Genomic DNA, 23,938 nt, shown 5'->3' with positions numbered 1-23,938 from the left:
TGCACAACCCCCCCCAAGGGGCGGTCATACAAGAAGGTGTCTATGAAGATTTCCTCCACGTAAAACAAAAAAAAAAATTTTTTTTGTAGTATCAAAGGAGAGACACGTTATTCCCATAGACAAGGATGGAACACATATAAATGGTAAGGCGCTGTCGCCTTTCGGCGGTACTTACCATTTAAAAACTTTTCTTACATGGGCGGTTATGTAAGGTGTCTATGAAGATTTCCTCCACGTAAAAAAAAAAAAATTTTTATTTTAGTATGGAAGGAGAGACCTTTAGCACTCCCCTAGACAAGGATGGAATACATATATAAATGTTAAGGTACTGTCGCATTTGGGCGACATTTACCATATTTTTTTGGAGACCGCGGAGGGCTTCCGCTATCCTTCCGGAAAACGCAGGTGCTAGTAATTTTTTCTTACTGTCGAATAATCTTCATCAACTTTTTCTTGTGGCAAATGATCCTTACTGCTACATCCTTTTGAGCATTGGATTTCGAGCAATATATTAAGTGCAAATCTAGATGTTTGATCCATTGACATCACGTAATCAAAAACGAAATAGATAAAAAAATTTGATATACAACATAGAATTACTGAGTAAATTTACACTATTCATTAGCAAATTCCAAACTTGAACATTATAATCATAGGCAAAATTTGGATACTTACTGGTGGTTAGAAAGTGGTGCCTACTGACATTCTGGATCAACTTCAGTAAACATATTTCTTTGAATGATGAAATTAAAAATGTTATACGAGTAGCGATAATACCCTAAATAGTTTAAAATGTAATTAGACATAACGTTACTTATAAGCTTGTAAGAAGATTCTATTTGTAAATTGGTTAGTTAATTATTTTGTTTTATTTTACTTATATTATCATATATTACTTTATTTCCTTTTATTTTATTTTATGTTTTTTTATTTCATTTATTTATTTTATTTCATCAACATAATTTTCGCATGCCCTAAGAAAGCATAAAATAATCAATGCGAATATTATAATTAAATATAAGAAATTATAATCTGTGAGTACTCTAATTTTAAAGCCATTGGATTGGATTCATTGTAACTAATATCTTATTGGACTGCGGCATTTCAGTCAATATCACACGATTATGTTATTATTATTGTTATATTATATTATTATATAGTTATTATTATATTAAAACTGTTTTGCGAATAAACGCTAAAAATAGGTACACATTATACAGTTGTTTATCGAAATCATTACAAGGTCACGTAGTACCTAAGCATCCGACGTACACTTAAAACTCGTTTGTCGAAAAATAGGAGCATTGCTGTCAATGATATTAGCATAGTCCTCTGTGTATCAACACAAGCGTCGGACGCGTATATCAGCTGGTGTTGCTATGTGAGTGGTGCAGACAGGCGATGAATGTTACCCATACAATTCGGATTTAAAACTCAGACTGGGGATTTCAGACGCAACCGCGTAAGGCGCGGCAGTACGGCTAAGGAAATTCCATCTTTAGACAATAGGGCCTTGTCTAGCACTCTTTCCAGGAAAAGCGTGCTCAGATTGCAAAGCACCTCACAACAAAAAGAGACCAGTAAAGTAAGTTAAATATAAAGGGGCATTTCAAGCGTTAAGTGAGATTGTTTTCAATCAAAAATGAATTTTTAATCAATCTCCAAACGTGTTACTTTGTTAAATAACAAGAAGGGATTAATATATCCTTTCAAACTTATAAAATTTACAAAAATACAGAACACATTTACTCGCAATATATTCTGATAGAGTTTCATTCGCTTGAAAAGAAACAGAAGATTTTGTCGACATTTCTAAAACATGATCGAAATTAATTGCAATATACTTGCGTCTGCAGTTTGCTACTGGAACAGACGATTGTCACACATGTACTTACATAGTTTAAGGCGGAGTCAATATTTGCAAATTTTTTGAAAATCAGTTAGAAGTAAAATTTTCAAAATTGAAAGACAGACCTGTGTTTATGATTTCCAACATCACAAACTGTTGATTTTTTAATGCGAACGAAATTTTATTTAAATATGTTAAACCTTACAGATTAAAACTCGATTACAAAAATAGTTTCCAAATTCTATTTTCATGAAAATAAGTAATTCACGTAAATTATATGATATTTCACTGAAAAAAAATTCGACGTCAAAAAATAATCGATTTGATGTGGAATGACCCTTATTGGAAAACAGAAGCGTGTTTCTTCATTGTTTCGGTATATGCAAATGGTTCTGAGCCATGCATCAGACGCTACCATCTGATGCTTGTACTGTCTTTTCTATTGTTACTTAGTATTCTATCTGGCACTTGGAGACTGAAAACACTGAGGTTTTACATTTTCTTCCTGTGATTCTTTCTTTTCTTTATTCGATTTAATTTAGTCAGCTTTTCGTAACAGTCTACACCTACAATTATAAGTAGATAATGCATAGATAATAACAATGGACAGTGGAAAATAAATAATAAATAAATAGATAATAATGTATTAATTAATTAAATGCTTCAGATAGAATATTTTAATTTTATAAAAGAAGCGAAATAGGACATTTTTATCTATAAACGACTTGAAATCATATTATTGAGATATGTATAATTTTATGTGCTAGACTAGGTTAGCTGCGTAGTGTGATACTTGTATGTGAATATCAATGTGTGGAAGTATGTGTGCGCGCGGCGTCTCGAAAACAAAAGAATGTAAACTGTTCAGTCGGTTAACAGTCTGGTATGGAAGAAAGTGCTGAGACGCGTGCAAGTGCGTATCGATGAATATCTTTGAAATCCTTTATCAAATAAATATATAACTATTCTAATATAAATTTTATGTGTATATTTGGTGTTCCTATACCATTATTTCGGCTATTAAGATTCAAAATTCTCAACACATATTTAATTAATATTTTTAAATATACGTACAATTTATACGTAAACACAGACATAGTAAGGAGAAAGTAAAGAATAGAAGTGAAAGCTAGAAAAATTTGTAAAGAAATTAGTGGTTTCAACATATGTGCGTGGTTTTACAATAAAGTGTCCTATCTATATTTAAAGGTAAGACTAATTTACGATACTTTGTAATAGATCTAAAAAACAATTAGAATAAATAAATTAGGTTGTTTCTAGATCCCTATAAACTACATAGGATTTTCTGACTTTGTTTAAAGGGTAAAAGATATGGAGAACTTCGAATATTTCAACCAGTGGTCAAAAACAATTATTAATTAATAACAATAACAATTATTCCCAAAATTCTTACGAGAGAAGTTATTTAAAAAAAGTTAACTTTCCTTAGAAATAAAAAAACTTAAATTATAAAAGATGTTTTGAAAAGATTAAGTGATTAAAAAATATTAATTTTTGAATGTTCTGATTACGAATAATCATTACAGATGAGCTATAACCTCTACGGTTACCGATGACTATTACCAACGATGGACATTGTTTTTGGTTATCCATAACCATTTCTGTAATGGAACCATTTTTAGTTATTGATAATTACTATATGACGGAATTTTTAACTAAAGAAGTTTGAGTAATTATAATGATTATTTCTGATCAAAACAATTTAAAATAATTGTAAGGCATTAACGTTTATACTATAACTTTGTAAATTTGGGTTACAACTGTCATAGTCCCTGATTTCAATATATTTAAAAAAATGAAAAAATGCTATACAGAACATTTTAATTAATTGTAAGAAGCGCAGTAAAAGAAATCTGGCCTTAAAGTTCGTTTTTCTTTCTTCCTTAGAGAGAATCCAAGAATGCGCTAACTGTGTGGAAGTACCTGGCGCCCTTTCTAACGCACCTCGAATCGCGTTAGTCACGGCCAATGTAAGGAAGCAAGAGGGTGGCAGTTAGGGTCGAAGAAAAATCGGAAACCACTGACATTACTACGGAAATGGAGGGAGTTAAAAAGATAAAAAAATCGAAAATTGTCCCAAGGGTACGTCTGTTAGTTTCTAATTGAGGTTAGTTTCTAACTGTTCCGCAAGAGGCAATGTTGGTAGTAACTGCTAGTAATAAATGGATATTCATGAGATTACAGAAATTAGGTAATAATGGTTGTAAGTTGAGGTTATAATATTTACTGATCGTTTTGGAGAGTTTACAGAACATTTTAGAGCACTGGATAATAAAATTTAATTATAATACAGATCTGAAGAGAATCATGTTGAATTACTGAAAAATGGTATCTAGATATGTAGATCTGAAGAAAATTGTGGTGAATTTCTGAAGGATACCTAGTATAAATTTATTGCACAGAATACCGTGTAATTAATAATTACAAAATAATTAATATTGATTGTAAAGATTTTGTAAGCTTCACTGAATATTTTGCAGGAGAGAGCATGAATGATAAGAATCAAGATCTATGTGTAGGTAATGCTATTTGTATTATACTTGCACTGACATGGAAAAAGAAATATTTTTAAAGAAAAGATAATATTTTTTCGTTTAAGGCTTCATTTTCCAAGACAATTAAGTTTGAACATTATACTTTATGTAAAGTATAACATATTTTGCTTAACTAATTAATTTTCCTTTTTTATTTATTATTTACTTTTCTTATTTATTTATTAAGTTTAGGTTGGACCATATAAAAATGCGGCCGTCTACTCTAGAATGAAGTGTAATCGTAACATAAATTGTATTAAAGCTTTTCGCTAATATCTTGGAAATTAATGCCAAGTAGCGATAACATGTACAAAAAAAGTAGTCCAGAATGATGACCTTGACAACACATCTCAAAATCATGAAAATCGGTAAGGTGTGTCCTTTTGCATGTAATTACTTAAATAAGTTTTATATTTTCATAATGAAAAATAATACGATATGTATCTCAATCTTTATTATTTATTTATTAATTGTATTAACAAGAACACCATTATTGTTGCCAAAACAACAACGTATGATTCGTATTATTCATTTCAATAATATATTATTCAAGGCTGGAACAGTTTCTCTAAATAGTATAACATGAATATATATTAGCAGATGATATAATGTAGCTTTATATATTTGGACAGTAATACGACTTAAAATTGAGCTGATGAAGCAAAAGCTTACGGTTATTTGAAACTAGCGACGTATCTAGATATGCATGCGTTCAATAGCATCCACTCGACAAATTTCATCGATTAATTCCGAAACTAAACTTAATATTGGAATTATACCTTGGAACAACGTTTACAACAACTAAAACAACCCAAAACGACCTTTAAATGCTCGATTTTCAAAAATAGAAGCCTAATAAAAAATCACTTTTTTCGTGATAAATCATTATTTGTTTGGAACAATCTAGGACAAATGTAGAACAACTTGGAACAACAACAAAAAATTCGAGAATTAAGAAACGAGGGATTAACTACATATACTGCATTTATCTTATCTAAAAATCCGGCTTCTCAAAATACCTGATACGTAAAATAATGCACATAAGTTTTTGTTACAATAATTGCATAACTATTTCAGAACATTTAATTAATGTAATAGCCAAGTATTCTTGATAGCATCGAAGTAGAATTAGTTTAATGATAGGAATACTGAGCTTTGGATAATTCGAAAGAACAAATAAATATTAGAATTTTATTTAGAAATATAAAATTTTTATATTTCACGTTGTTTGTGAAAACATTCGTTAAGGATGCGTTCGTTAGCCGATTAAATAATAGGTTCATTCATTGCCGGGTAATTAAAAGTATACAACAAGAATCCTTTCAGCTAATTTATTTAATTAGATTACAAATTCCTTAAATTAATGGACATTTCTTTTCATTTTGACAATAATATCGCATAATAAAAGAATCTTCTTTTCATATACCTGCACCACTAGAACAACCCAAAACAAAAATGTGAAGTCTTCAAATTTTTGTTCTGGGTTGTTCCTAGTGTGTTCCAAGAAAGAACCTTACTGTATACTATTGTATATAAAATCAAAATATTCGCTATCAAGAAATTAATTTTTTTTATATTATTTCTGAAACCTTCTGAGATAAATCATTATTTGTTTGGAACAATACGAGATTTAAAAAATTAGATGCTAACGTTTATTTTTACGATAATTTTACGTAACCTTAAAAGTTCAGGACACTGTATATTATATCACGTGTTTATTCTTCGTCCATTAGATCTTTAGAAAGCTGAACGAACAGTTTTCGTGAAACTGTCTCATATCAACAAGATAGCTACGAACAAAGACTGCAAACAAATATGTTTGATCGACAGATTGAAAATTTGAACAAATTTCCTGTTGCTCCAAATGTGCTAATTTTATAAGTAAATTTAATAAATTAAATAATATAAGTAAATTTTACTTTATGTATGAAAGGTAAGTCATTTTCTATCAAGATAGATAATAATTTAATTATTACTGTAAAAATCAGAATTACAGTGATCTTTATCCATTATATAGATTTATTTATTGTGATTGAAATACAGAATTAGAACTTAATGTAATAATGTGATACTAAATTGACAGTTCACAACTCAACTTACAACTTACAACTAACAGCCCACAACTTATGAGCAACGATTGACCCGCAACTACTCGCAGCTTACTCGCAACTGCCACTAGTCACAACTCGGTCATAACTCCAACTACAACTATTGACTACTGATCATTGACCCCTCTCTCCATCAACACTTCCTTTTTATACCAGAGTTTTCGGTATTACTACAACGTACACGTGTTTTACAACTGTTGACTCAAGATGGTCACGTACACCTTTCTTAACACGTTGAATGCCGCGCCAGTTTTACGAGGTTTGGCCGTGGCGCCACGATGAATTTTTATTACCCGATACATATAACGTTGAAATGTTACCTACAAGAGATATGTTACGGTGTATAATCATCAATTTCACTCGATTCACTTATTTTTACGATTATCAATTATCTCATATTCTTTCTTCGCGTTGTTAAATAATTGTTCTATATAGTTACGTCTGGGGTCATGCCATAAACTATAATTCATCATCCTTTGGTCATACTTATTCGGATCTGCAATAATCTTAAAGAACAATATTTAGCATTTTTTACTTTACTGTCAAGGCTTTTAATTGCCATCAATCATCTTTCAAGACGAAACGTTCCTTAGGGTTATTGTTCGTTAAAATAAATCACGGAAAAAGCGGGCTCTTCCCACGTTCAACAGCCACTAGTGGGAGGCGCACATAATAGATGTATATTTCATGTATAAATAAAACTATTTTTATATGTTTTATACTGCATTAATTTCGTCACACTATTGTAGTAACGATGGTAATAATAACAAATTTATAACTATTTACATTTGTTCCAATTATGTATTTCTACTAATCTTGGTGTTCCTGGTGTAATCTCATGGCATTCAACGTGTTAATAACCCAATGTCCTAAAGGGTCAAGGGCATATAGCTGATTGGAATTTCCTCAAGAGTTTTTCCACGATACTACATTACTTTAATAATTAGTTTTGATCATTTATCAATTTTATCTTGTTTATAATTATTTCTATCTTATTTGAAAAGAAAGAGAAATTATAATATAAAATTATTAAAAAATAAGCTGTATATATTCTCACGATATATTCTGCATCAAACAACTACATGTTTTTAAATATAAATTCCTAAATTCCTAATTAGTTTTGATCATTTATCAATTTTATCTTGTTTATAATTATTTCTATCTTATTTGAAAAGAAAGAGAAATTATAATATAAAATTATTAAAAAATAAGCTGTATATATTCTCACGATATATTCTGCATCAAACAACTACATGTTTTTAAATATAAATTCCTAAATTAATATATTAAATTTGACTAATATAAATGATAATACGGATTCTTATAAACCGAAAACAATTGTATGGCGTATGCAAATGAATATACATAATGTTTTTAAAGTAGCAATGTTGAGAGAAGCTACAAGCGAAGTTTTCGAGAAACTTTTTAAGAAAAGAGCAGAACACCAAGTCGATGAACGTAAAAATGAGAGAAATTAAAAAATGCTTTGCTCAATTGATAAAACGCAAGATTTAAATAATAAAATAAATGATTAAAAGTTGCAAATATCGATTAGCCTTTCATTTCCTATTTAATTGAAAATTTAATTAAAGATTACATTCACTAAGCATGTTTTCTGGAAGCGAAAGATTTAGTTACGAAATAATATTTTTTCTGTTCTAATGTAAACAAATTTGTTATAAAAAGGAGAAAGTAGAAAATGTATAAAAAGTCCCCTTACTAATGAAATTAAAAAATGTTCACAAGAAATCAAGAAACAATTTGAAAAGAAAAGAGATAGCGAATTTTTTAAAAACTATATCTAATCTTTTTTCCAAGCATAAGGGAAAAATCGATAAAGATAAAGATATTAATTTATACTATAAAAGCAGTGCATACACGCATACAGTAAATAGAATACAATAAAACTTCAAATAAATAGAATCAACAAATTTTCTATTTTGTTTATCGCATTTTGTATATTGGCGAGTAATTATATATATGATTAATTATAATTGTATTTATAATATATAATGTATAATAAATATAATATATATAATATAATAAATAAAATATATAATAAACTAATTATATATACAATGACATGATGGAACAGTCCATTTTTTTAATCGCATACAACTTTCTTCATTTCTTAAAATTCATAAAAAGTTTTCAATATCTCAGCCTATCGAAGAATACAGATAGAGAAATTATTATCAAGCCATTCTATAAGCAACGCTCGTTTATTTAAATATCGTTCGTCTCCGTAAATGCACAAAAACATGTAGGTACTTTGCTCTAAATTATCATCATGAAATGACCTAGTATTTAATAAAACAGAAATATGCAAGTTTCTTATCCCTCGAAATTCATAATAGTTCTCATAAAGCAGAAATAACTTCGAATCAGAAAACAAAATGACAAGGTAGGTAACGTTCGACAAGCAAAAAATAAGCAGCGCTTTGAACCACATTATCAAGTGTTTGACACGTGGAAATGATATCACGATAAATAAACATCGGTAATTCTTCGTAAAACTAATCTATCTGTCGTATTGTATCCATGGAACAAGCAAAACGATTTCTCGCGCTCTGCAAAGTTCAAATATCATTGGACAGAACGCGAGCACGAATTTACACTGACGCGAGTTCAGTATGGATGAAGCAAATAAGTGTGGAATGTACGCATTCCTAGCAAAAATCACTGGATGTTAACCTATCAACATCTGGGGCACAGCTCCAGTCGATGGATGATCTTTCACTGCAATGTTTCATGTATATCCAAATTCAGTAACAGATATAATATAAGAGTTAACAACCACCAAAACCCAAAAAAAGAAAATTAATTAGTTATGCAAAATATGTTATACTTCACATAAAGTATAAAGTTCAAACCTAATTGTCTTGGAAAATGAAGCTTCAAACGAGAAAATATTATCTTATATTGTCTATTCTTTTTTCCATGCCAGTGCAAGTACAAATCGCATTACCTACACATAGATCTTGATTCTTATCATTCATGCTCTCTCCTGCAAAATATTCAGTGAAACTTACAAAATTTTTACAATCAATATCATCTAATTACATTCGTTTACCAATTGCATTATTAATTACTCCATATTCTGTGCAATAAATTTGTACTAGGTATCCTTCATAGGTAGGTACTAAGATCAGATCCGCAGGCTAAAAAGGCATCACCCTATAGATTGAAGCATTAGATTCAACTAGAATCAAACATACTATAAACTCTTATGATCCAAGTTACAGTATCACGCCAAAATAATTTACTTATAATTCTCAATGAGAATTTATTATAAAAAGTCTACAAAATAAAAAAAAAAATGTTTCATGTGAATCACAAACGTTCCAAACGAACGTGTAACGAAGAAATATTATGCGCGACGATGTATGCGCGCGGCATTGATAAACTATAACTGACAACTAGATTGGAGAAAAAAGCGCGTTTAAAACATATGTACGAACCTTGTTCCGATAAGTGCTGGGCAGGCAAGCCCATTGCGCGTAGCTCATATGAACCATCGCTCAAGAATTTCTTGTTATCTCGTGAAATCTTTCCTCGTTATACCTATCCCTTGAACTTGCACTCACATCAACACAGCATTATACACTGTTCAGTCAATTTAGAGTTAATCGACACTGGGGTTATAGAGTGAAAGATGAAACGAAAAATAATTTAAACACGAGATTTAGGAAGAATTTAACCACATATAAAAGAAACTAGTTTAATAATAATAAAGTTTAAAATAAAAATAGTTCAGAACTAATGGGAAATTACAATGAAACGTAAACTGCTGGACAGTAGCGCGTCAATTTCCTATTTAACTGTCAGAGTGTGATTTTAACGCTTACTCTGTATGACTTTCTCCGCGAGAATGCCAATTTCCGTAAAATGAAAATATATGGCGATAACTGAATATTACTCGATTACATCCTCGTATCGCGGTATTTATCACGAGAAACGAACGCGCGAATAATCAGTTTGAAGTGACGCCGCCTTGCAACACGATAATGAACTAACCAGGATGAATAGGATATCGTCGATTATAAACACACTATTCACTGTACGACTAACGTTCAGTCGCGAGATTGTGATCGAAAATTATGTTAACGAGTATTTTGAGAGGTTTGCTTGATCACACGAGTGAGAAAACACGTGCACGTTTCAAAGCGTTACTATTGCTATGCAGCGCGCGAAGGATACGCTCGGTGATTGTACCGGAGAGTCAGCAACTGCTGCCACTGGCCCAACTCAGGGAACCTCGACAACTGCTCGTTACGCGCAGTCGAAGCATACGGGACCCTCAGGCCCGTACAAACAAGCTAACTAAAATTTCGAGACATAGAGACCGAAATTTCGATCGTTTCAATTTTTCTAGTATTTAGGTATATTTTTCACTATTTGATACGTCTGAAAGATGTTTTGAAATATATCGTACGAGATTTGCTTATGGAAGGAAAATAATAATTGGAAAACAAATATTTATGGAAATTCATATTTTTATAATTACAGAAATAAATAAGTAGAAAATTGTTCACCTCGTCATATCTTAGAACGAATACTATATTTCGAATGTTTTATATATTTTTGCATAATATGTGCATTCTATTTGCATTCTAATAATAATAAAATGAAATAAAATAAATTATAGTCAATTTGGATTGTATCAATACACTGTATTAATGCATGCTTTTTTGCAAACAATTTCTATAAAAATATTGTTTTTCTTCATAAAGATTTATCATGTTTTCCAGCCTTCTTTTATGTAAATTAATTTATGTAATTGGATTTTTATTGACCTATAACTTGTTCTTAAATGTGATTCAATAGCCTCTTTCTGTTCTCGTATTTTGACATTGTACAATGGTGTGAATAATTATAAATTCAACGCCACTTTTTGATTTTTCATAATATTAAAAGAAAAATTGACAACATCGGTTATATAATAACATTTTATAATGAAAGGGAAAACAGAAGATATATAAACAAAAATTGTATTCTTTTGAAGTCTGCAAAAAATTAAATTTTCTCCTGAAATTATATCTTCTTCTGTGAAATTATATTCTGTGAAAAGATATAAACTCAGTGTCAATTTTGTTATATTTTCGTTCAATACTCAATGGATTTTCCTCTTTTTTAATTAATTCTATTAATTAATAACTATCCACTACCTTATTTGAAGTTTCATTTTGAACATCTGTCCACGCAGATTTTATTCCTTTTTTTTTAAATTCAACGATGATTTTCTATAATTGTTTATACAGTGTTAAAGTAACAAATGACTCTTAAATGCTTAAAATTAGAAATTCTACTTGATGATTGAATATATTTAATTAAATATCTTGTGCAACTAATGTGCCTTCCACACGCAGAATGATGAGTATGGTATTTCAGAAAATTTAGAATAAAACATGTGTGTGATAGTGTATCACAATACTTCATCACAGATAGTTGATAATTTTATATAAATTAGATGAAAATAATTATCTCAAGATCATTGTATTTATTCAAATTTATTTTGATTTCCTCCGATTTTTATTTACATTACTAATAAACCGTACTATATTATATTTGAATATTTTTCTAAATTTCCATAAAGCAAAATGCAAATTAATACGAAATGAATAGGAATTAGAATTTTTATGTCTTAAATTTCCAGCTCAATATGTGATTTGCATTTTCATTATTTCAAATATGTAATTCATTTGTGTAATTCATATAAATTGAACATAAAAAAGAAAATATATTTATATTTCATATAAAAGAAATTCAACATTTGAATTTCTTTCATAGTCTGTTACGTTGTTTTTCAAATCATGGAAAATTAAATTTATTTTTACAACGTTATTTAACCCTTCAGGAATATTCTCAACAATGTTTCAAAAATGTTTCAACTGATTTCATGTAGTTTCATATGATTCTCTTTACATTGGAAGAAATTACATTATTTTATTTATTTTAATTCTAATTTCTTTAAACACGAGTTAAGCAAGCAAATTTTTGTGATACGTTCATAAGGCTTTATGACCATAACCTTAACTGGACACTTGTCACGTGGTCTTGTAAAATGGCCCCAATATGCGCTGATCGTACCCGGGAAGCATCTGACCATCCAATTTCTTTAAACATGACACTTAAAAATAAAGGACAGGACACACATTTGGTATATGTAAATATTACTCGAATAACATAATATATTTGAAAAAACTGTAACACTCAGAGAAAAATATTACAATGCTTGTAAAACATGGAGCTCCATTTTCTTTTTAAGCTTTTAAACCAAATTAGAGATCTTTAACGATAAGGCTAATTTTACACCTAAATTTCCATTTTTATTATAAACTCTATGTACATGTAAAGAATTTGAATAATCCTAAATCATTAGGTTAGTAAATAGCAATACAACAACTATTCACACTATACCAATATGTAATTACCATTATTATCTTCAACGCCAAAAAGGAGCAAGGATAATTCTTATTATCATGTTTTGTTTGTAAGGTCCTTGAAATTATTGATCAGAATAGTTTCTCAAATAAATAAACTCAAAAATACATAATTATTATTTATACAAGATTTAACTATTATTTGTAGATCTGTCAATAAAGTTTTAGGACACAGAGGAATGAAAATACAAGAAATAAATTACAAAGATAATTTTCATATGGTTTAATAACAATAAATGTTCAACCTTGTAACGCAAAGTTAAAATTCTGTTTCTGTAAGATTGGGAAAATGGTGGCTTCACAAGACTGTACTTCCATCAAATTATACTTCAGCTAAATAAATTGTATCTAAATCGACAAATTAAATTAGACTTAGCAAGTCTACTCAAAATTTTTGAGTTTTCAATTGTTATATTCTAACTTCATTGTAATTTTAACAGATAAACAACCTCTCAACGTTTCAACTAAAACATTGGCGTAATGTTACGAATAAAAATTGTAAAATGAAAAATCATTCATATCGTATACCTTCTTACACATTTTCCTCAAATATAACATAAATAACTTTTTGATACGATGATAATGACGTCAAAGGCGTAGAAATATTAATCTGCCCATAGCGTAATCGTGTTTAGAATTACGAAGTAGAATGTTACCCTCATCAAAAAGTAATCATGAAATTACAATCGAAAACTAATGGTAGCTAAATTTTATTCCATTTATAAACAATTTTTTGATTATACATTTGATTATAAATTTCATCATCTAGACACAATATCGTACACTAACAGATAATTCTCACGTACATAATATACATATAGTCAGTCAAAAAACACTCCTTGAAACAGAGTAACTTTTTTCAAATTAGACCAAACGACTTGAGCTTTTTTGAGAAATTGCAAGGATTGTTTTAAATAGACAAAAAAAAAAAATGTTTAAAAAAAAAATAAAATTCATAGGAATGGTGATGGAACTACTAAAGATCACGTTATATAATTTTTTTCCTCAGCTTATAATGAAAATTTAGAAAGTACGTTTTGCAAACATATGTCAATTACATGCTGAAAAATTCACCGAATACAAGCAACAGATACCAAAATTTGTTACAGTCATAGGCCGAAAGTTATGAAAAATGGAAAAATTCACTATTTTTAACCGCTCGTAGTTCATAGTAACGTTAACTGATTTTTATGAAATTTTCGGCAGGTATGTAACTGACATAAATGTTCAAAGCGTGTCGTTCAAATTTTCATTACTAGCGCAGATAAAACTTTTATTTTTATAAAAGTGACTTTTACATTTTTCGTCGTCATACTTACCGATTTCTATTTTCTCAAAATTTTGTGAACTAATTTTTTTAACTTCTCAAAAAACTTGAGTCGTCTGGTGCAATTTTAAGTTAGTTAATTAGGTTATATGAAGTTATTGTTTTAAAGGGTGTACGGAGAAACTTTTGTCTGACTGTATCTGTATATTTTAAATTTTACGTATTTGTTTGATATCAATTATTATACAATTTTTCTCTACAATTTTATGATCTTTAATCCACATCACATTTGTGTCCAGTGGGAACTGTACATAGCTATAAACTATAGATATAAATACCTTCAGCCAATATTATCATTTACTCTACTTAATATTATACATTATACGATACAAATGAAATGGCAGATTTATAACAAAATAATTAAATAGATCATAAGTTACAAATCATAAACATATTAGATAAACATCAACAAATATATTTAATAACCTGAGAATGATAACACTAAATATCCTAAAAGAAAATAGCTTTTCCTCTATCTCCTAATCGCGACTATTTACAGATTTCAAAATTCTTACTAATTCAACGAATTGTACAACACGTCCCAAAGTACCTTTTAGAGAAATGTGTTATATTGTTATGAAATTGTTACAATTTTTCTGATTTGTCTAAATCCCATGGGAACATAGAATCTCATTATAAATGGAACTACATATACCATTTTTAAACTTGAATATACAGGGTGGTTGGTAACTGGTGGTACAAGCGGAAAGGGATTGATTCTACGCGAAAAAAGAAGTCGAAAATATACAATAAAAATTTTTCGTTTGAGGCTTTGTTTTCGAGAAAATCGACTTTGAATTTTCGCTCGGTACGCGTGCACTTTATCACGTCTCGTTATAACAGATCTCACTGTAGATCGTTGTCTCGATGGATATTATCGTAGTTTAAGTTTCTTTTGCCGTAAAGGAAGATTAGGAATACATAATGAAATAATATGAAGTAATCGTAAAGCTTATTATTACAAAAATTGCTGAAAATGTTGCCCATTCTGCCGAACACATAGTTCTGATCTTCTAATTAATTTTCTATGAACACTTTCTAACGTATTCGATTGTTTTAAAGTATGAAAGGGTACAATAATCTTTTCTTTCAATTGCTCGCAACTTGCGATTTCTTCAGAATAGACAATTGATTTAATATGGCTCCATAAATAAAAGGAGATTATAAATAAATTCAAAGATAAATTCAAAGTCGATTTTCTCGAAAACAAAGCCTCAAATTTTTATTCTATATTTTCGACTTCTTTTTTCGCGTAGAATCACCCCCTTTCCGCTTATACCACCAGTTACCAACCATCCTGTATTACACTATTCTTGAAAAAAAGGTCTTCCCCCTTCTCAATTTAATTCCTCTATCTATATAACATATGTATAAATAAATAATATATAAATGACATATGTATATATAAATACAATATACAATATGGATATGTGTGTGTTTATATTTATAATTAGTATACTACATTATAAAAGTTATTTCTATGTATATTAGGTTGTCCCAGAAGTTTTTCATTTTAGAAGGAAATGATAGACGCACAATATTTTTTGATTTATATTAGTTTATTGAATTATGCACGGACGCAATAATAGAAATATAACGAAATGGACCACACCTAATTCAATAAAATAATACAAAACAGAAATTGTTGTTCATCAATTATCACCTTATGAAACGAAAGAAACTTTTCGGACAACCTAATATATTTTCGCCTCTGTATTTTCTCCAGAATATCCTAAACCACAGGGTGCCAGGACTACGTACGGACGGCCCTGAGCAACGGTCCGCTCTACAACGCTAACTATCGAGAGGGCAAGGCATAGACGCGTGTTTTCTACGCTTCGCGTTATGCGGGCGTAACGATCGAACGAGCGTTTCATTTTGAAAGGGGCGAAGTAGTAAAACGAAGCAAAGAAAGGGGCAGACGCATGCCGGCTTGCACATGAGTCACCGATTTACCGAATGATCAATGAACTAAGCATGGCCCCTCCTTGCACTCGGAATGCACACGAAACACGCACTGACAATGCATGGAGAAACTAAGAGAAAGAGAACCAAGAGACAGTGATTATTCGAGAGAATGGTGCAGTGCGAGACAGAGAAGAAAAGAGACTCATCAAAATGCTATTAGCGACCATTTGCCCCTTTGCTCGTTGAAATTGAAAGCATATGTATCCTCCCTGCTGGCGATTGTTCTTGGAAACGCGTGTCCGTACGTGTGTGACGTTGCTCTATTCATTATCAATAAAGGAGCAAGACAGCACATTGAGCAAGCTATCCGAGAGTAGCAGTGGATGAGAGAGATCAAATATTGCGCATATTCGAGGCAGCAGTTGATTCATGGAAAGAAATTTTGTTGGAAAATTCTCGAGTACACAATTCTCGAGACAATTGTCTGCGGAGAAAACTAAATGCGATAAATGGAAATGTAGCGGCACATGAGCTAGAGGACAATTCGGATCACGTTGTTGTTTTGCCTCGGAGTATCAATATCGTTAGAAAAGACGTAACGTGATACTCCGTAAAGTAAATAAACTCCGGGCAAAACAATGTCGCTGCTACGTGCAACCGTCGAACGAAGATATTCTGCATTTTTCGGCTCTCCTCCGACCAGTATAAATAAACAAACGCGATCGTAAGGTGACCAGTTTATCAGTCTCAGTCTCGAGCGATCGTATTAGCGACCTATACACAGTCTTTAGCGAATCTGTTAGTACCAAGTGTCTTAGCGAACATTCTATGTATTTATTAAATATTTAAAAATATATTTGACGGTTTTCAACATCGAGTTATCTGATTGTAAAATTCTTCTGAATAAAAGAAACGTAATGAAATTGCAGATGTGTTTCTTGAGATCCTTTTTAACCGTTCCAGCGCTGCGCAGCGCGATCGCGCTGTTCGCGTACTGTGGTGAACTGTGTCGCGATGTTTGGTCACAATCTTCAGTTCGCAACGCGCTCGGTTCCGAATGTAGTTCGTCGCGAGTCATATCAGTTTCCTCTCGTAATTATTGTTTTTTTTTTTTTTTTCAAATAATCGTATATCATCTACATAAACGAAAAAAAATTTCTCGAAAATAAATGAACGAAGCGCTATCACGCTGCATGGCACAATTCGACACGGATTCTTGAAAACCCCTGGCACTAAAACGGTTAATGAGAGACAGGCGGCGAAAACGTGGTCATACAGTTTTTCTACCCGTGTTGTCTTATGAATGATTCAACCGTAACTGCTAATTTCTTCTGCGTGAATGTTTTCAGCATTTCAACACCAGAACTACCAATAGTTCACACGAAGCTATTTCTACCAAAAGCAGTGAAAATGACTGGTCTTTAAAAAATACTTAATAATAAAATATTTTTATATTTATTGATTTATTACTTTCTTACAGAAGCAATTCCATGTTATGTAGTACATTTTTGCTATTATTCATCCATCTGGGATCCCTAAATGAGGGTTGACATATTTATAAAATTGTAGAACCAGCCGTTTTGACTGCTGTGGTATTTATAGTGTTAGCATCTAGCGATCTAGCGATGGATCCGGAATTTTCCTGATAACTGATATCGTTATATCGAATGATACGCAGTAAAAATTTGAAAAACGTGTGGCAAGTTGTACGAAACGAGGATATTGGTTAATTGATGTTCGATAAACAGATCGCAGGACCCTTTTACACTTTGACAAGTAGCGGCCATTTTGACTGATGTTGGTATAAGTAGCCTTGATACAAAATTATTTTCAGTTTGAATACATAAGAAACAAAATAAAATTCATTATATTATTCTTTTAGTTATCGTTGCAAAAGTCATTACATCATTGCGGAAAAAAATATAACATGAAGAAGGAATTTTAAAATAAAATTGTAAAACCAGTCAATTCGACTGGTGTGATAGTTCTAGTGTTAATGAGTAGATGAAGCTCCCTAACATCATTTGTTTCAAACAGTCGTTGCCATTTGTATAACTTGTATACTTATATACTTAGGGAATTCTTAAATTCTATATAATTAAATATGCGTTTCTAAGCAGTGTATAGTATATTTTACAGTATATAAAGGTATACTACCAAGAGATAATTGAGTGGAGTATTTTGTTAAACGACGGATTTGTTCTTTCGTTTCATTGACTTCGTTTCGATCTTTTCGCCTACTGTTTGGTTATATTACAGTTGTGTGCGTGCTTCTGAGAAGTATCGTGTTTCTCATGTTGACGTACTTATTCGTACGTACTAAATAAAATCTCACTATTATTATTAGTAAATTAATTCGACGATCAGGATAGCGATCGCTTATTTGTGAGTAATGGGAAGACAATTTCGAGCGAGGAAGAAGTGGTTAATTAATTCGAAAGGAGAAATTATGTTCCACGTTTCGTGTAAAACTCTCTGGTGTCTTTTTTAAGAGCCAACCATCAAGAGCTAAATTCTAAGTTTTAAGAGGCAAATATACGTAAACCCTGAATATACATCTAAAATTTCAGAATTCTTTATTGTTACATATGAAGAGACTCGGTACAAAGTATTTGAAAACATAAGCCTAACTATGTCCGCCATATTGCCAAGCTCTGCTCAAATGGAGAATATGAGAACATCTGTTTACTCCCCACGAAAAATAAAAAAGTAAGTGAACTAACCATATTAGCAGAGGAATTTAACGAACCTCTTCCTCCTTGAGGAGGAGTGGAACTGATCTTACCACGAACCTCAAACAAAAGAGCATTCATAGATAAGCATCAATATTACAATTAGCGTACAGTACAGACATTGACAACACAGCTATTGCCGATCACACCATTATCCATAGAACATAATACTATGTCAGTTAAATCACGAAACAATATTGTTAAGCGTAGCAAAATTTAAATCGAAGAGTTAGACCAAATCAATGAAAAGTCTGAAACTGCTAAAACCCTAGTCAATCTCAACCAACACAGAATCCTACAACCAGCTTCTTAGTTTTCTTGAAGAAATCTTCGAATTGAAAGACCTACTTGAAATTGTACGCGAGTACACATACGACAAGTTGACCCTAATGATGATGTTGAAAGGGATATATCCTCATCTCGAGGCAAAATTTGCATTAAAAATAGACTCCATAGAAACTTAAAAAAGACTTAGAACTAATTCATCAACTTCATAATCAATTTATACTGACGCTTCAATGTCTACAGACTACGAATCAGACTATGAATTTAAATCTCTCTCTCCATCACCAAATATCTATGGTTAGATCAAAATTCCCTAACTATTTAGGTATCACTAAATATTAGGTAGTGAGGAATTACAAGTAGATAGCAATATGGAGGTAATAGCAACAAAAATCCATCTCTTCCCACAAATGTTTGCATATGTAATGTATATGTGTACATCCCGAACAATTATTCATTACATAAGTCAGAGCGTAACAATTTAATCAATAAATTATCGAAACCTTACATCCTATTGGATGATCTTAATAACTTATGACATGCTCTTCCTCAATGACTTCAAACCAACTCATTTTTATTTAGCCGGAGGAACCTTCAATGCTATTAATATGATCTTCGGCATACAGGAAATGCATTTCCTTGTAATAAGAACAGTATTCCCAAATCGCCTCTTAAAAGTCTCAAGCCCACACCACCACGATGGAAATTCGAATTAGCCCACAGGAATAAATATCGTCTTCTAATCAACTCAACCATCCCCAAACTTGCATAACCATCGCTCACGAATGCACTGCAAATCGATGAATTAGTTAAGGATTTTACGTTGATAATAAACAATACAACTAACCTTTCGTTCCCAAAGTCCAAACCTGAAGCGACGCCAAAAAATCCCACAGTTCCTTGGTGGAATAAAGCTTGTGAAATGACAGTTAAGAAAATAAATGTTGCCAGACTTTTGAAAAGCTCGTCGCTTTCAAAAACGCCAGGGCTAAATCGAGAAAAATAATAGGAGAAAGTAAAAAGCAGTCATGGCTGGACTTCGTATCTTCACTTAATGATTCAATTTCAAATAAAAGTCTTTGAAAAACGAATTGAAACATATACAAGGAAATAGCTACAAGAATAACATCAGCCTCCTAACTAAACAAAGGAAGTCAACCACTGCTGATCCCGCGGAAATTGGAAACTTATAAAATCTTATAGCTTACAAATCCATAAAGACTCGACATATAAAAGTAAAGCCAAAACCATATTATCACAATCTTTAGAAGTAGAGAATCGAATCCCACAAGAACTTCCCACAAGAATTTTATATAATCTTATATAAATAAGAAATATTTTCTTATTTATTAATATTATATTTAACCATATATGATAAACATGTATATACACTTTTGTGTATTTAATTATTCTTCAATTGTATAAAGGGCCGCCTAGTGGCGCTTGAGAATTTGGAGGACAGTATTCACTGACGATCTAGGTAGGTTAATCGAGAAAGTAACCACAAAATCGCGCGGGAGCGATCAAAACATCGACACCTCTGGTCAGTATGCGCAACTTAACCTCCAAAGAATGTAACAGCGTACGCCCATGGTAACTGTGCGAGAAAAATTGGTGGTCTCCATGATAGGGATACCCTCTGCTACAAGAGAAAAATAAAAAAGAAGAAATATCGTGTACAAAGGTGCAGGAAATCAACGAGTCTCGCGCACCGCGCCGTACGAAAACCATAAAATGGCGCCGTGCTGCACAAGAAGAAGTGCAAGCAAGACTGCGTTAAAAACAAGCACAACGATCAAAGAGCAGTAGAAGCAGCATCCAGCAGCTTGACAGGAAATATTAGAATATTAGAATAAAGTTCTTAAAGAATTGGACGAAGACATCAACCTAAAATATCAACTTAACATAAACGAGGGAGGAAAGATTACTACCCTACCGACGGCGAGAAAATTAGAGAAACATCAACCACATTTATCAATCAATAAGAAAACAAAGAAAACATGGAAAAAAGATGGTTCCGACCAACATATTCATTGAGTCCAACGAAAATGAAAAACATAACAATGATAGAATCGATAGAACTAAATAACCAGTTTAGCCATCTACGAAACGAAGAATCAAAAATGTAAATTCAGCACGCAAACGAGTAGAAAGCGGAAAAGTAGAGAGAAGCTAACCTCCAATCACAACTGTTAAACACCACATTCAAAGAATAAATAAAAAGAATAAAACCGTCACCAATATACAGCTAATAAATGCGTATTAAAGACATAACACATAAACTCAACACATCTCGCGCCATAACCGACTTCACCCTCAAAAACATAGAGAATGGCAATACACAAATAAACACTCAATCACTCAATGTATCAAATACTACATACTATATATACAAATACTACTACATATTCACATCAAAAAACATAAGACCAAAATCACTCACTACAAGAAATCCTGTCACATATAATCAACATGAAAATACCAAATTAAAAATCATAAAAATAACAAAAAAGTTCAACACCAATCCAGAGGCATCAGAATACTTCTTTATGCAACATTCAGTTCCAAGCATGACCAACAACTTAACAAAAATCAAAACGATTGCATACCAAACAGTAATATAGGAACCATACATAGAAAGCAGATATTGCTATAACTTCAAAAATCACCCCTTAAATTTTTTTACATCTGTAGCTGAATACCCTGTATGTAGAAAAAGGCAAGCTATTGTGCTACGTGCTACTTATCATGCCAATAATTAGGCAGCCCCAATGTAGTTCAACTTCAACACAGCTGGTTGGAAAATAATCAAAAAGTTCGAAAGAGCTTGGCCCAGATATTGCATTCAGAAACACCGATCAGCGAAAACATAAGGAACAAAAAGACATATGAAGAAGCAGGGATACCAAGAATAAACAACCTCGCCATCGGAGTAACAAGAAAATACAATAATCTACAGTCTTATAGAAATAGACACCGCATACCTAAACAAATCCCTCACCATAGGCTACATAATAGTTCAAGAATACACCAAACTGAATCCTATGGAACTGATACAAGACAGGGACAACATTCCAATCCTATACCACTGACCAAAAAGCCACGGAGGCAAAATAAACCAGACAAAGAAAGGAACCAAACCTTTCACACACCTACTGTTACGTCCGGTGACTATTTATGTTCGAGGCGGCTACCAGCTGTGTACATAGAATTAAGCGGATCGCAATAATCCTAAGGAGCTGTCATAAAACGAGGCTTTATCATTAAGGGCGTCAATTGGCATAAAACATCTTCCAGTCAAGAGGTTCCTTATGGTTATTGCTCCATTAGGTAAAAATTGTGGAAACGTGAGTTTTCCCACGTTTCCCGGGATTCCACCCGCAAGCGACCAGTGGTGGGGCGATCACCACCGAGCAAGAGTTTTCCTTTGCAACAGCATCGTCACCGGACTTCACTGGTTCATCGACTTTAGAACAGTCAACATCTCTTTACCGGGTTTACACCCTTCAATCAGTCACCTACTTAACTTATATCTTACGCACCAGCGTAACTGGCTTCTCTACAAAGTTGTTGGAAATATATAATATCTTTGAATTGTTAATCAAGCATTCTACTCATTAACCCTTTCGCTTCGGGTGCCGCTTATAGACGGCGCCGGCTAGATGACATTTGAATACGAGTGCCGATTATAGGCGGCAACCACGCGACGATCGGCACCACATATATCAGGCATACACTAGTGCCATCTGTAATCACGTCACTGTGCGCATTTGTGGCGCTCGCCTCCGTACAGGGAGAGCACTTAGGCGGACTGGACTGCCGAAGCGAAAGGGTTAAACGACCTCTATTATCCTAATCGAAATAGGGGACCGATCAGTTCGTGGCGTCGATCGTCTAATCGTAACGGGAATTTACGATTCCCGTTGACGCGCTTCGAAAAAACACTTACAGTTATTTAAATATTTCAGACAAACGCAAACATGTAAGTTGACACTGACAGGACACACGAAGGATAGTAATGGCTCACAAAAGAGAACAAATAAATACAACACATATGGAAAGGAGACAAAAGAAGTCAGGAGACATAGATGCAACAATAACCACAAGTCAGGGAAGAAGACGCAACAAAAAGCACATAATAATAAAAGCAAAATACATCACGCAGTAAATAACCTGTAATATATAAATATGTAAACAAACCTTAATATATATCATAGGATAGAGCTTAGGATAAGTAACGTAACCCAACAGAGTAATTTAATGGTTTATATTTTTCCATAAGACTCTCTGACATAAAAGACAAGACAAAATGGCAACTTGTACACAAATACTATTTGTTAAAACACAAACACAATTATACATCACACAACACACACCGAGATCTATATGAAATGTTTAAACTGAATATGTATACGTAACAATAAGTATACAGAATTAGGGTCCCACCTATTCTTATTGATGCAACCAAATACTGATACCCGATGATAAATAATCGTTAAAAAAAAAGTTTATGATGTAGCCACTCGATAAGCGGAAGCTCTGGGTTCAAATCCCGGTCCAGCAACCCAATCGGCTGAATATTTTTTCCCCTACAATATCAATAGTAGGTCTCGTACGCCCAAAGTTATGATACTGTACCTATTTCTGTTTAATTCTATGTAGAAGTGTATGTTGAGAATTTAACAAATATTTTATCCTGTGGCCATAATAGAAAGTATCTACAAATGCTTC

The 23,938-nt window shown here is 32.0% G+C and overlaps 1 protein-coding gene, 1 long non-coding RNA gene and 2 other non-coding genes across 4 annotated transcripts in view; 3 read left to right on the top strand and 1 right to left on the bottom strand.

The window, feature by feature from the left end:
• Positions 1–23,938, bottom strand: part of LOC122577337 — a 345,413-nt gene that overhangs the window by 251,823 nt on the left and 69,652 nt on the right. The window lies entirely within an intron of this gene.
• On the top strand, positions 84–190 carry LOC122577375. The gene has a single exon (XR_006320242.1). It is a non-coding gene; the product is annotated as a U6atac minor spliceosomal RNA (small nuclear RNA).
• LOC122577377 lies at positions 257–363 on the top strand. The gene has a single exon (XR_006320244.1). It is a non-coding gene; the product is annotated as a U6atac minor spliceosomal RNA (small nuclear RNA).
• LOC122577342 lies at positions 2,820–4,766 on the top strand. Its single transcript, XR_006320220.1, has 5 exons — positions 2,820–3,058; positions 3,758–3,952; positions 4,164–4,389; positions 4,470–4,512; positions 4,597–4,766. It is a non-coding gene; the product is annotated as an uncharacterized LOC122577342 (long non-coding RNA).

The sequence above is a fragment of the Bombus pyrosoma genome, linkage group LG18 (assembly GCF_014825855.1).
Source record: "Bombus pyrosoma isolate SC7728 linkage group LG18, ASM1482585v1, whole genome shotgun sequence".
Taxonomy (NCBI): domain Eukaryota; kingdom Metazoa; phylum Arthropoda; class Insecta; order Hymenoptera; family Apidae; genus Bombus; species Bombus pyrosoma.
The sequence above is the reverse complement of the archived record's forward strand: the minus strand, read 5'-3'. Positions and strand labels throughout refer to the sequence as shown.